Genomic DNA, 14,958 nt, shown 5'->3' on the forward strand with positions numbered 1-14,958 from the left:
AAGATGGCTAGGTGGGACAACCACATATCAGAGTCATAGTAAGTACATTCATTTTAAGATGGCTAGGTGGGACAACCACATATCACAGTCATAGTAAGTACATTCATTTTAAGATGGCTAGGTGGGACAGCCACATATCACAGTCATAGTAAGTACATTCATTTTAAGATGGCTAGGTGGGACAACCACATATCAGAGTCATAGTAAGTACATTCATCTGAAGATGGCTAGGTGGGACAACCACATATCACAGTCATAGTAAGTACATTCATTTTAAGATGGCTAGGTGGGACAACCACATATCAGAGTCATAGTAAGTACATTCATCTGAAGATGGCTAGGTGGGACAACCACATATCAGAGTCATAGTAAGTACATTCATTTTAAGATGGCTAGGTGGGACAACCACATATCACAGTCATAGTAAGTACATTCATTTTAAGATGGCTAGGTGGGACAACCACATATCAGAGTCATAGTAAGTACATTCATTTTAAGATGGCTAGGTGGGACAACCACATATCACAGTCATAGTAAGTACATTCATTTTAAGATGGCTAGGTGGGACAACCACATATCACAGTCATAGTAAGTACATTCATTTTAAGATGGCTAGGTGGGACAACCACATATCAGAGTCATAGTAAGTACATTCATTTTAAGATGGCTAGGTGGGACAACCACATATCACAGTCATAGTAAGTACATTCATTTTAAGATGGCTAGGTGGGACAACCACATATCACAGTCATAGTAAGTACATTTCTCTTCAGTAAAGTAGCTATCAGCAAAGTTAGAGCTAGTATGGGAGACAAAAGTCAAGTGCAAGTGTTAGTTCACATTATAGCATGAGGATATATTTCTGATGTTGAATGTATATGTTAAATATACAAGATACCAATATTCCATTCCAGCTAAACAATGGATATGCACTGAGTGTACAAAACATTAGGAACACCCGCTCTTTCCATGACATAGACTGACCAGGTGAATCCAGGTGAAAGCTATGATCCCTTATTGATGTCACCGGCTAAATCCATTTCAATCAGTGTAGATGAAGGGGAGGAGACAGGTTAAAGAATAATGTTTAACCCTTGAGACAATAGAGACATGGATTGTATACAGTATGTGTGCCATTCAGAGGGTGAATGGGCAAGATAAAATATTTAAGTTCCTTTGAATGGGGTATGGTAGTAGGTGCCAGGCGCACCGGTTTGAGTGTGTCAAGAACTGCAACACTCTTGGGACATGTCACTTCCTCTCTCCTCATTCTCCCTACCGACATCCAAATGAATATACAGTCGTGGCCAAAAGTTTTGAGAATGACACAAATATTAATTTTCACAAAGTTTGCTGCTTCAGTGTCTTTAGATATTTTTGTCAGATGTTACTATGGAATACTGAAGTATAATTACAAGCATTTCACAAGTGTCAAAGGCTTTTATTGACAATTACATGAAGTTGATGCAAAGAGTCAATATTTGCAGTGTTGACCCTTTTTTTTCAAGACCTCTGCAATCCACCCTGGCATGCTATCAATAAACTTCTGGGCCACATCCTGACTGGTGGCAGCCCATTCATGGATAATCAATGCTTGGAGTTTGTCAGAATTTGTGGGTTTTTGTTTGTCCACCTGCCTCTTGAGGGTTGATCACAAGTTCTCAATGGGATTAAGGTCTGGGGAGTTTCCTGGCCATGGACCCAAAATATTGATGTTTTGTTCCCCGAGTCACTTAGTTATCAATTTTGCCTTATGGCAAGGTGCTCCATCATGCTGGAAAAGGCATTGTTCGTCACCAAACTGTTCCTGAATGGTTGGGAGAAGTTGCTCTCGGAGGATGTGTTGGTACCATTCTTTATTCATGGCTGTGTTCTTAGGCAAAATTGTGAGTGAGCCCACTCCCTTGGCTGAGAAGCAACCCCACACATGAATGGTCTCAGGATGCTTTACTGTTGGCATGGCACAGGACTGATGGTAGAGCTCACCTTGTCTTCTCCGGACAAGCTTTTTTCCGGATGCCCCAAACAATCGTAAAGGGGATTCTTCAGAGAAAATGACTTTACCCCAGTCCTCAGCAGTCCAATCCCTGTACCTTTTGCAGAATATCAGTCAGTCCCTGATCTTTTTCCTGGAGAGAAGTGGCTTCTATGCTGCTCTTCTTGACACCAGGCCATCCTCCAAAAGTCTTCGCCTCACTGTGCATGCAGATGCACTCACACCTGCGTGCTGCCATTCCTGAGCAAGCTCTGTGCTAGTGGTGCCCCGATCCTGCAGCTTAATCAACTTTAGGAGATGGTCCTGGCGCTTGCTGGACTTTCTTGGGCGCACTGAAGCCTTCTTCACAACAATTGAACCGCTCTCCTTGAAGTTCTTGATGATCTGATAAATGGTTGATTTAGGTGCAATCTTACTGGCAGCAACATCCTTGCCTGTGAAGCCCTTTTTTGCAAAGCAATGATGACAGCAAGTGTTTCTTTGCAGATAACCATGGATGACAGAGGAAGAACAATGATTCCAAGCACCACCCTCCTTTTGAAGCTTCCAGTCTGTTATTCGAACTCAACATATTCTGGCATATTCTGGCAGCTTGGAGTTCACATAAACAACTTTGACCAGCTTGCGCCTCTAAATAATCTGCAGCATGAAAGAAAGAGAAAGAGAGGGAGGGAGAGTGAAAGAAAGAGAGGAAGGGAGAAAGAGAAAGAGAGGGAGAGTGAGGGAGAAATAGAGAGGGAGGGAGTGGGAATGAGAGAAAGATTGGGAGGGAGAGATAGAGAGAGAGGGAGGGAGAGAGAGAGAGGAGGCAGAGAGAAAGAGGGAGGGAGGGAGGGAAACAGAGGGAGGAAGAGAGGGAGGGTGAGAGAGAGAGAGAAAGAGAAGGAGGGAGGGAGAGTGAGAGAGCACTGAGGAGAGCTGAGGCCTCCTGGACCCAGAGGTTTTACATAAGCCAGCCTTTATGTTACCAAATGAAGTAATGCAACCAGTCGATGCAACCACTCGCCGCAGCCTAGGAAACCATAAATTGAGTTTTCATAAAAGAAACGTTGTGTAAGGAGGCCAGCTGGTGAGACTCACAGAGTAAACATGCTTTTCATCAAATGCAGTTGCTGAATTTAGCAACTATCGGGTCATTTTTCAGGACCAGATAAACAAAACACAAGTACTGAATCAGGGCTTGCAAAACAAAATCAATATCCATTTGATTATTATTCTATCAAACATACATATTCCATCCCGGCTGTGAACTGGGAGTCCTAAAAATAATTAAGTATTGGCATTCCCTCTGAAACTTCCCGGAAATGCCTGGAACATTCAAACATACCAAGGTTTAGGGATTTCTCTCCAAGCCTGGCCATGGAGCCAGCGGAAGAAATTAGGGTATATCTGTCATATATTTCTTGGCTGTCGCATGGGCAAACAGACCAGAAAAACTCACTGACGGACTGAGGATAGGACAGGATTCCGTTGTGTTTGAAACATTTAGAAATTCAAAGTAGCCTCGCTACCGAGCACAAAAGCCAATTCTCTGCTGCGCTTGGTATAATGTAATTTACATGAGCTCCTCTGAGTCTGTTTTCTGTTGCCAGGCGATGTGAACCCAGACTGCCCTGGCGCTTAATAAATACGAGGACGAGCTGCATTGCTAAATCCTGTTTCTTCTCCTCACACGTGTTGCTAAATCATTATGGCCCATGTTTCAAGACATTAGTATTGAGAGAACATCAAGACCATGTAATAAGTCTTCATCCTTAAACATGTTCCCTATTCCAGAAAGCAGCCCCCCCCCCCCCCCGGAACGTCATAAATCTTCACGAGAGAAACATTTTCTCCACTGAACAAAGAGACCTATTATTTTTTTGCTGTCCTTGTATTCCTTCCATACGGTGACCTTTTAGATCAAGAAAAAAAAAGGAAAGATTTAATGTACCCATCGATAAACTATTTCTGGCATAGTCAAATACAGTACAATGGTCACTGCTTCTGTGATCACCATGACAGAGAAGCAAGGAACGTAAGATGGTAACATGCTTAGCTCGATGAGTATATCTGTGAGGAAGAAAGTGACAAACCACCTTGTGAAACCGATAAACAGGCTGATCCCCGTTGCTTTTCATTGTTCTTTGGAGGACAGTTTCACTTCTTACAGCGAGGCTGCTGGTTCTCAGTCTTGGTTTTGTTGGTCTGTCCTTACTTCAGGAGGGTCGATGATTGGCCTCCCAGCCTACTAGGACCTGGTCCTGTCGTTCAACCTGAGAGATAATCAATGATTACCAGATCCACTGGTGCAGATAACGCTGTGGGATAGGCCCTGCTGAGCCATGTGACCATCTGTCAGCAGCCCATTCATCAACACTCAGACCTGTGGGGGATGGGGGTGGGGTGCATAGGAATGTTTATTCAAGAGATTGTATCATGGCCCTTTTGAATGGGGACTTCGTAGACTGTCTGGGAAATGTGCATTTCCTTACATTTTCATAATTTATAACAGCATACTGTAATCCTATAAATGTTATGGACCGTGTTCATGTTCTGGGCTTGAAAGAAAAGTCAACATCCAGGAGTTGACTTTGGAGAGGTAGCCTGCCTTCCTGCCTCAAATCTATGTCTGGTATTCGCATTATGCGACAGCTTTAGTCTGTCTCTCAAACACAGAAGTCCCTCACACACCATTGCAGTAAATCCTGTTGATAGTAATACATAGCTATTGAAAAACGTTCCATTCCCTGCTCCGTGTTAAAACTGGTATTGAGTGATTTGACTTGAAAGAACAAAACTTTGATGTCAGTAGAAAGCATTCTTCTTTGATCTGTGGCTGAAATTCTAACACTGTTGCCAAATTCAGACATTTTGTTCTCACCCGTCAGGCTCCATTCTTGATATGGCCGCGGTGCTAACAGCTATCTGCCACCTGTACACCACAGATACATCTGCCCTGAGTAGCAACCTACTAGCTCTCACAGTCCCACGTCAGAATTAGACGATCATCCATATTTCTCAAACGTCAAAATTTGAAGTTGTTCCAAAAGTGTTTCAAAGGTTAAGTTTAGGCATTAACTCCAAATTCCGAAAGGTTCATTATTAACTCCAATTGGTTAAGGGTTAAGTTTTGGGAAAATAAAAAAATCTGAGGCAGATGCTTGCATTCCTCCGCCATCCCCGTACAGCAAAACCAAAACCTACATGAAGGTAACAGCGCTCACTGTTGCCCCTAGTGGACGGTTTCCACGTCATCTCCCAACATCCTCAGACATGGATGGACGTCAAATACTGACTTGTATCACAGGTGAGCTGGTTGGTAGTAACACTACCTGCGGTGGTGGGGCCTGCCAGGCAACCTGCCACACACACACACCACACATACATGTACACACACCACACATACATGTACACACACCACACATTCATACATACATACACACATACGGAGTGCCACCAGCCAGTTCCAGGATATATATAGAGAGAGAATAGCAGCATGGGTCTCCTTGCCTCGACTCTATAGCACAGTCACATGGGGGAGAGCGTCTATGGGGTCGACTCCCTGCATCACAGTATGAGGACATACATTGTCTGTAGATTTTGATACTGGTCGCTGTAGCTTCCCTCAAATGGTTTTCCATAAAAATCACATTGAAAGGAAAGACATGAACTACATTAAGTTGAATGGAGAAGTTCATAGTCTGAGAAAAATCCTCTTAACATATGATTTAGCTTCTTAGAAAAGCACAGATACTATTGGAAATCTGGAAAACCATTCTAGACCGTCTGATTGGTCACAGAAACTGATGAGTTGGGCCAGAGCCAGAACACATGTGGGTAAAGCGGGCATTGATACTCTGATTGGTAAGATATGATCCAATTACTTTGTTCTGTACAACAACCCTCATTTTGACATTACCACAAACAACTTTATTGATGTCAGTCTCAGACTGAAGTATGTAGCAAACGATAGAGCAGCAGAAGAATTCAGTTTGAGTTGTCAGGTAAAGATACTAAATGATTGCCTCTAAAGTAAACACCACTGAATACACGGAAAAAGACAGAGGTTTTTGTGTACAGTGCACTCAAGTGCCAAAAGCAATATTTTGATGCGGAAGCTATACCTGTCTCCAACTTCCTGTCTTATGTAAATCTAGATTTGTACACAACATAGCACTGGTCTGGAGTCAGTTGAGAGCAACGTGATTAATATACAAACAGGCAGGCAGGCCTGATCACAGGTAGCACACACACACACACAAGCTTAATTATAGGGCTTCAACTGTAAATCTGCTCTTGCCTGTGGTCATGGCAGAGAGAGAAGTGAGGGGTTTGTATGGACTGTGACGCAAGCTGTGCACAATGAAAGAACCAACTGTGTGAGTGTTGAGGGGCATGAATTCACATGTGCTCCCTCATTCTGACACACACACACACATTATATCATACACACAGGTGTACTCACATGTACGTTACTCAGAAACACATACGACACACATGCAGGCGAACACACAGTCGCACACACACACACAGTCGCACACGCACAGACAGTCGCACACACACAAAGTCGCACACACACACACAGTCGCACACACACAAAGTCGCACACACACAGTCGCACACACACACACACAGTACTGTTTAACCTCAGTCCCAGACAGAAAGTCCATCATAGAGAATCGTAATAGTAAAATCTAATCTATATAATCACCACTGTATGTGAAGGCAATGCAAACAGAGGAACTATAAAAGAGGGTGCAGTACTGAGCTGACTCAGCACAACACTGAATGAGAGTAGTACCTGTATTAGAGTAGTGGAGGTAGTTGGCAGGGGCTGTGGACGGTGAGCAGCACTCCTAACATGCTGTACCCCATTCTATTATTAACCATCATTAGACAGGCAAATCTGACACAAGACGAGGATGACAGCACAACAAAGCCTTCTCAAAGGAAGCCATATAAAATAAATAAAAATGTTACCCAGTCCACAAAACCCATTTTTGAAGCAGTATTAAGCTGAGTTGTGAGTGTGGCGCCACAGACTTGTTGTCCGGCTCCAATAAACAGGGAGAGAGGGGAGAGAGGGAGAGAAGGACTTGCGGACGACGTGCACGTAAAAGTGATTAGACAGGGGCGGGCTGAGCAGCTTCGCCGTTCACCACCGTTACCGTCCGCCCACCGACGTATAATGCCTTCCCTGGGAATGGAAGCTTGAAAAGTTTACGATAACGCACTCGCCGTCATTCTTTTTAACAGCCATTTCTATTGATACATTCCCCACATGGCCCTGAGATTTATATTATTGTTTAAAGTCTCCCAGGATCCTCTCTTCTCCTGCTGCCAGGGGAGTTGCTCTCCACTTTATGCCTCGTATAGAACTATATAAAACATTGATGAATAATCTCTCTCTCTCATTCCCCAACCCTCTTTCAGCTTCTTTCACCCTCCCTCTCTCCACTCCTGCTTTCCCTGTCCCTCGTACCAACATCTTCCCACAAAGGCAGGCAGAAAAACTGCAGGTCACCGTAGTCTGTCACCAGGTTATCATCAGGAGAGGGAAAACAGCTGACTACTCTCTCACGCCTGCAGTAGCCTGTTGATTATAATAGCTATACTATTTTCAAAAGCTTATATTTCCATCAAATGTACACCCTCTCTATGTAGTCTTTTAACAGATAAGGGAAAACAGTGGGTTCACTAAAGTGCCAGGTTAGGACGTCACTACACCATGTGCATGTGCATGTGCTGAATGTGAAAATGTAAGCATATCATCCCATTTTGAATGGGTGCCATGTTTCTCTGCCTGCTCCTGCCAAGTCTATGATGGACCAGGCCCTCAAAGGTGCCCATGGGTAATCAATGTGGCCAGTTAGGAGAGATGTCCTGAGTGATGTCCTGGCAAAATTCCCAATCTGGCCCTCAAACCATAATCCCCAGTTTACGATTGGCTCATTCATCCCCCTCCTCTCCCCTGTAACTATTCCCCAGGTCGTTGCTGTAAATGAGAACGTGTTCTCAGTCAATTTACCTGGTAAAATAATGGATTAAAAAAATAAAATAAAATAAAAAATAATAATATATAAAAAAATATTTAAATTAAAAATAAATCTCTCAAAGGTCACTAAATTCATCATCTCAATAGTCAGCCAATAACATCAGAAGTTGCTGATACTGGAGCGTTCGCTACAGCCAAGCTCAACATGGTGGTAAAGCACTCCATCTAGTGGAGAATTTAGTAACTACAGTTCATCATCTCAATAGTCAGCCAATAACATCAGAAGTTGCTGATACTGGAGCATTCGCTACTACCAAGCTCAACATGGTGGTAAAGCCCTTCATCTAGTGGGCAATTTAGTAACTACAGTTCATCATCTCAGTCAATATCAACATCCATTCCTTTACTAAGATTTGTGTCTATTAGGTAGTTGTTGTGGAATTACATGTTAGATATTGCTGCACTGTCGGAACTAGAAGCACAAGCATTTCACTACACTCGCAATAACATCTGCGAACCATGTGTATGTGACCAATAAAATTGGATATGATTTGATTTGAAATCAATATCAGTGAAAAAGATCATACACATGGGTTTGCAGATGTTATTGCGAGTGTAGTGAAATGCTTGTGCTTCTAGTTCCGACAGTGCAGCAATATCTAACATGTAATTGAACAATTCCACAACTACCTACAACTACCAACTACCTAATACACACAAATCTAAGGAAAGGAATGGGATAAGAATATATACATATAAATATATGGATGAGCAATGACAGAGCGGCATAGGCAAGATGCAGTAGATAGTATAATGCAAGATATGTAAACAGTATTAAAGTGGCATTATTAAAGTGTTGAAATGGGGACCAATTCTATACAGAGTGGGGTTGTTTGTCACCAAAGATGATCCTTACCTTGATCCCTACGGTTTGGAAATCATACCAGAGCCCACACAAACATATAGGTCTCTAAACTGAGAGCTGTTGCCTGGCCTTTTGTGTAGATCGTTGACCAAAAATTACTATTACATCCATTTTAATTCCACTTTGGAACACAAGATCATGTGGAAAAAAGTCAAAAGGTGTGAATACTTTCTACAGCATACATTATTATTGCCAAATAAGACAAGAAAATGTAAGCAACAACACACAGCAGGAGGGAGCTGAAGGAGACCAGTATTAGGCCTAGGTTCATGTAATGAAAAAGTGTAACACCAAATCAAAATATATCTGCAGTGCAGCTAGGGCCACATCAACCCTAGACACAAGAACATACAAAGATAAATTGTATTGATTCATGGTATGACAGATAAGATAATGTCGTTGGAATTACCTTTCTAAATCATGTTATAATGGAATTTAAATAAACTATCCTAATTTGGATGATTTATTTGTAAACATTTGGTCTTATTTCATAACGGAATGGAATAGGCAATTATGGATACAGCAGTGTATCAGGAGGTAGTTTATCCCTCTAGGTCTTTCACCAAGTAACGGTCTGCTTTTTTCAGGGCCTGGTAAAAATGTTCCTGTGCAGTTTTCCCCTTGTTAATAACCATGGTCAGCAGAGCTTCATTTTTCTTGGTCCGTGTGGTTTTGATCTCTATCTCCTCTCTATCCTCCTCACTCAGAACCCCAAGGTCTATGAGATTGCTGAGGATGGGACGAAGGTTGCCCATCCTGTTCTCCAGATCATTCTTGTGTGTTTTCAGGAAATCATGAACTGATGACATCATGGGGCCGGAGGGGCTGGTGTGCTGGGGTGCCGCAGACAAAGGGCCTGCAAGAGAAGAGGACTCACTGTTATAATAAATATCCATAGAGGTAGTGATGAGTCAAATGGAAATCATTCTAGCTGCCGTATGCAATCGTACCGATTGGTATGATTGGTACGATTGGTACGATTGGTACGATTGGTATGATTGGTATGATTGGTACGATTGAGTGTGAATGTTTTATGTCAATATTTGTCAATAATTGAACTTTTGTCTCATATGAGTGCAATTCTCAGTTTACTTATTTTGTGCAAAATCATTGTGTGAAAAGTGTAGATTTTACACTACCCGTCATCACCTGTATGATAATGGATTGCCCCAATGGTGTTACCAGTCATTATGGGAGCGTTGACATTATTGGCTGAGATGTTGAAGGGTTGGCCAGAAGAAGACCCAGATTCCGGACCAGATGCCATTCTATGTCATTAGACACAGAACATTTTGAATATGAGGGAAAACATGATCTATTTCATTTTGTAAAGTTGACTGAAGTCCTAAACCTATCAAGGAATACAGATATGGAGACAGCATACAGCCAATTTGAGTCACGTCTCATGTAGACAGAATATGATTGCTGATTTGATCTACAAACATCTACTCAGCCTACGTTAAGCATTGTCTCTCAACCTGGTCTCGTAGCATTTTGTATTATTCTGTATGTAAACCGAGACACTCCATTTAGTACAATATGTTGTGTTTTGTATGGTATGTATTAATTTGTGTATGTCCATTTCGTATTATATGTTACGAAATACAATGAATTATATGTTATGGATTTGCTAAACTTACAATATGTTACAAATTTCCAAAACGTATGATATGTTACGAATTCTAGCTAGGTGGCTAATATTAGGTCGTTTGCGAACATTAGCTAGACTAGGAGTTACGGTTAGGGTTCAATTGTAATTTTGTAACTAAATCCAGGCTGTATCACATTTGGCCCAGCATTGTCCGGGGTAGGCCGTCATTGCAAATAAGAATGTGTTCTTAACTGACTTGCCTAGTTAAATAAAGGTGAAAAAAATATGTTTTAAAGTTTAGGAGTTAGGTTAAAGGGTTATGGTTAGGATTGGGTGAAGGGTATCTAAACGGGTTAAGTTTTTGCCAAATTTAAGTAACCATTTGTCTTATGTAACCATACCAAACATAGCATATCACAGTAAATGAATTCCCTCAGATTTATATATTCAGAATAATATGAAATGCTCTGAAACCAGGTTGTTTCTCTCTACCGATTACAGTATAGGACATTACATAACTGCTAAATGTCGTTAAGAACATAAATATACAATGCAAGTCAAACACATTTATTTGTCAAATTACGCACTGTTCATTGCATTATGCCAGTTTACAAGGTCAGGAAAAAGCAATCCCACTCCGTCACTCAGATTTTCGATCATATTCTGATTATATTCCAAACGAATTCAAATCGCACACAAATTAACACGTTCTATTGGAAAATATCTCAAACATCGCCTTACCAAGGTTGATGTTCTAGCTCGGGAGATGTAGGCTACCTTTGTATGAATGTTCTCTTCTCTTTTAAAGTTACAAAAGTTTAGAAGGAAACTACAGAAGACTATTTTCACTTTCGCTTTCTGATGCATTACGTCTCTATCACACCGATTGTCAATGGCGTTTGGGTATATGTTTCAAATGGAACGCTGTGTTGGCCTTGCAGCATTGCAGAGGCAGTTGTGTGTGGTGCGTCCGTTGGATTTATGGAACGTATTCGTCGAACTACGTGTATATGGCTTGACAGAAATGGAGGCAGAAGGATAATTTTGAACTGTTGCTGCACACATATCCAGATGATGTTGGAACACTATTGGTGTGATCGGGGCGTGAGCCTATCAGTGCTGTTAGTTGATGTTGTAAACCTATACAGGAATACAACCACATATGGTTGTTAATAAGAACTCAAAGGACATGCAACTTAGACTGTCGAAATTGAATGCATATCTCGTTTTTGAGTTCTAATTAACAACCATATGTGGTTGTATTCCTGTATAGGTTTACAACAACAACTGCAATTCTACACATTTTCCCATATGGATTAGAGAAAATGTTGCAATTTTAAAGCAAGCTTTCTGCAATTCTTTATATTTTGTTATAGGGCGGAGGGGAGTTGAGCAGTTTTATAGCTAGTTTCCTGCAACTCAACCCATTTTGCCAAGACTTAAAGTACCAGTCAAGGGTTTTTCTTTATTTGACCATTTTCTACATTGTAGAATAATAGTGAAGACATCCAAACTGTGAATTAAAAACTTATGGAATCATGTAGTAACCAAAAAATTGCTTCTTCAAAGTAGCCACCCTTTGCCTTGATGACAGATTTGCACACTCTTGGCATTCCCTCAACCAGCTTCTCTTGGAATGCTTTTCCAACAGTCTTGAACGGGGTTCCCACATATGCTGAGCACTTGTTGGCTGCTTTTTCTTCACTCTGCAGTCCAACTCATCCCAAACCATCTCAATTGGGTTGAGGTTGGGTGATTGTGGAGGCCAGGTCGTCTGATGCAGCACCCCATCACTCTCCTTATTGGTCAAATAGCCCTTGCCAAGCCTGGAGGTGTGTTGTCCTGTTGAAAAACAAATGATAGTCCCACTAAGCGCAAACCAGATGGGATGGCATATTGCTGCAGAATGCTGTGGTAACCATGCTGGTTAAGTGTGCCTTGAATTCTAAATAAATCACTGACAGTGTCACCAGCAAAGCACATTACACCTCCTCCTCCATGCTTCACAGTGGGAAACACACATGCGGAGAGCGACCGTTCCCCTACTCTGCGTCTCACAAAGACACGGCAGTTGGGACTAAAAATCTCACATTTGAACTCATCAGACCAAAGGACAGATTTCCACCGGTCTAATGTCCATTTCTTGTGTATCTTGGCCAAAGCAAGTCTCTTCTACTTATTGTTGTCCTTCAGTATTGATTTCTTTGCAGCAATTCGACCATGAAGGCCTGATCCTCCAGTTGATGTTGAGATGTGTCTGTCACTCGTCACTCTGTGAAGCATTTATTTGGACTGCAATTTCTGAGGCTGGTAACTCTAATGAATTTATCCAAGGCAGCAGAGGTAACTCTGGGTCTTCCTTTCCTGTGGCGGTCCTCATGAGAGCCAGTTTCATCATAGTCCGTGATGGTTTTTGCGACTGCACTCGAAGAAACTTTCAAAGTTCTTGAAATTTTCTGGATTGACTGTTACACCAGTCTTCGCTTTGGCTCCACCTCCTGTCCAGCTCAGGCTTTCAGTGTCGCCGGCCTTCTAGCTACTGCCGAACCTACTGCTGGCAAACGCCCTTCACTCATCAACCCCGGCTGTCTCGTCATCATTACACACACCTGGTTCCAATCCCCACTCTATATATACTCCCTCTGCCATTTGTCTTTGTTGGTCATTGTAAATATGACTTGTTTTCCTGAGAGGAATCTCTCCTACTATTTCCTGAGTATATTATATTTTGCACTTTGGGATCGCCCTGTGCCTTTTTGTTTATGGAGATATATTTTGAGCACAACAGCATTTAGGTTTCATCCAGCTTTGATCTATGGTGCTTAAATAAACTCAGTAGTTCTAAACCTGCGACTGCCTCCTGCCTACTCCTCTCTACACCAGTGATAGAATGACCGACCCAAGAAAACAGGAAGCAGCAGGATATTCCGACCTCTCGGCTGTAGGAGCAAAGCTCCACCACCACGACGCGTGCCTGGAGCGCCTCGGGACTGCCATGGACTACGTGCCTCGGACCTACACCAGTGACAGTGCCTGACCTGCATGTCTTAAAGAAAGAATGGACTGTTTTTCTTTGCTTATTTGAGCTGTTCTTGCCATAATATGGACTTGGTCTTTTACCAAATAGGGCTAACTTCTGTATATCACCCCTACTTTGTCACAACACAACTGATCGACTCAAATGCATTAAGAAGGATTACACACACATGAACTTTTAAGGCACACCTGTTAATTAAAATCCATTGCAGGTGTCTACCTCATGAAGCTGGTTGAGAGATTGCAAAGATGTGTGCAAAGATGTCATCAAGGCAAAGGGTGGCTACTTTGAAGAATCTCAAATAACACATGTTGATTTGTGGCTTACTACATGATTCCATGTGTTATTTCATAGTTTTGATGTCTTCAGAAGGTTGTGCGGTCTGAACAACGCATCACTCCGGGGGCAAACTACCTGCTCTCCAAGACACCTACAGCATCCGATGTCACAGGAAGGCCAAAAAGCTCATCAAGGACAACAACCACCCGAGCCACTGCCTGTTCACCCCGCTACCACCCAGAAGGCGAGGTCAGTACAGGTGCATCAAAGCTGGGACCAATCGACTGAAAAACAGCTTCTACCTCAAGGCCATCAGACTGCTAAACAGCAATCACTAACTCAGATATGCTGCTGCCTACATAGAGACTGAAATCACTGGCCACTTTACAATGCCACTTTAATAATGTTTACATATCTTACTTTACTCATCTCATATGTATATACTGTACCTTATACCATCTTTGCACCTTGCCTATGCTGCTCGGCCATCATTCATCCATATATTTATATGTACATATTCTTATTTCATCCCTTTAGATTTATGTGTGGATGGGGAATTGTTAGATTGCTTGTTATATATTACTGCACTGACGGAACTAGAAGCACAAGCATTTCGCTACACTCGCATTAACATCTGCTAACCATGTGTATGTGACCAATAAAATTTGATTTGATTGTCAGAGACCGACCTAATAAGAGAAACTGCTGATGCACAACCACATTTTGAAAATTGCACTTTGTGTATTCTACTCTTTTAACTCTCAACAGTAAGTTGAGACCCCGACTAAGGGAAACCTTATTCCTGGAGCCGGCCCTCGCGTTTGCAAATGTGTTTGTTGTTGCTAAAATACATTAACAAAATTAGCATAGACCTAAACTATATATTTCACTGCATATGTTATTTTTGCCAAACAAAACTAGAATATCTAGGCAATGACACACAGCAAGAGGGAGCTGAACGAGTCCACTATTAGGTGTAGGTTCATTTAATGAAAAGGGGCCATATCAAATCCACAGGGATCACCTGCCTCCTGTGTAATCATATAGGGAGTCACATTCTTATTTATTTAAAGAATGAACACTGAACAAAATAACAAAACGAAATGTGATGCTATACAACCGATTGCTGACAGGCAACTACACATAGACAAGA

The 14,958-nt window shown here is 41.9% G+C and overlaps 1 long non-coding RNA gene across 1 annotated transcript; it reads right to left on the reverse strand.

Moving 5' to 3' along the window:
• Positions 1-8,993: 8,993 nt before the first annotated feature.
• On the reverse strand, positions 8,994-11,387 carry LOC109868484 (uncharacterized). The gene is made up of 3 exons (XR_002251914.2): positions 11,231-11,387; positions 10,048-10,166; positions 8,994-9,754 (listed from the first exon to the last, which is right to left on the reverse strand). It is a non-coding gene; the product is annotated as an uncharacterized LOC109868484 (long non-coding RNA).
• Between the last annotated feature and the right edge of the window lie 3,571 nt (positions 11,388-14,958).

Source organism: Oncorhynchus kisutch, linkage group LG23, assembly GCF_002021735.2.
Source record: "Oncorhynchus kisutch isolate 150728-3 linkage group LG23, Okis_V2, whole genome shotgun sequence".
Taxonomy (NCBI): Eukaryota; Metazoa; Chordata; class Actinopteri; order Salmoniformes; family Salmonidae; genus Oncorhynchus; species Oncorhynchus kisutch.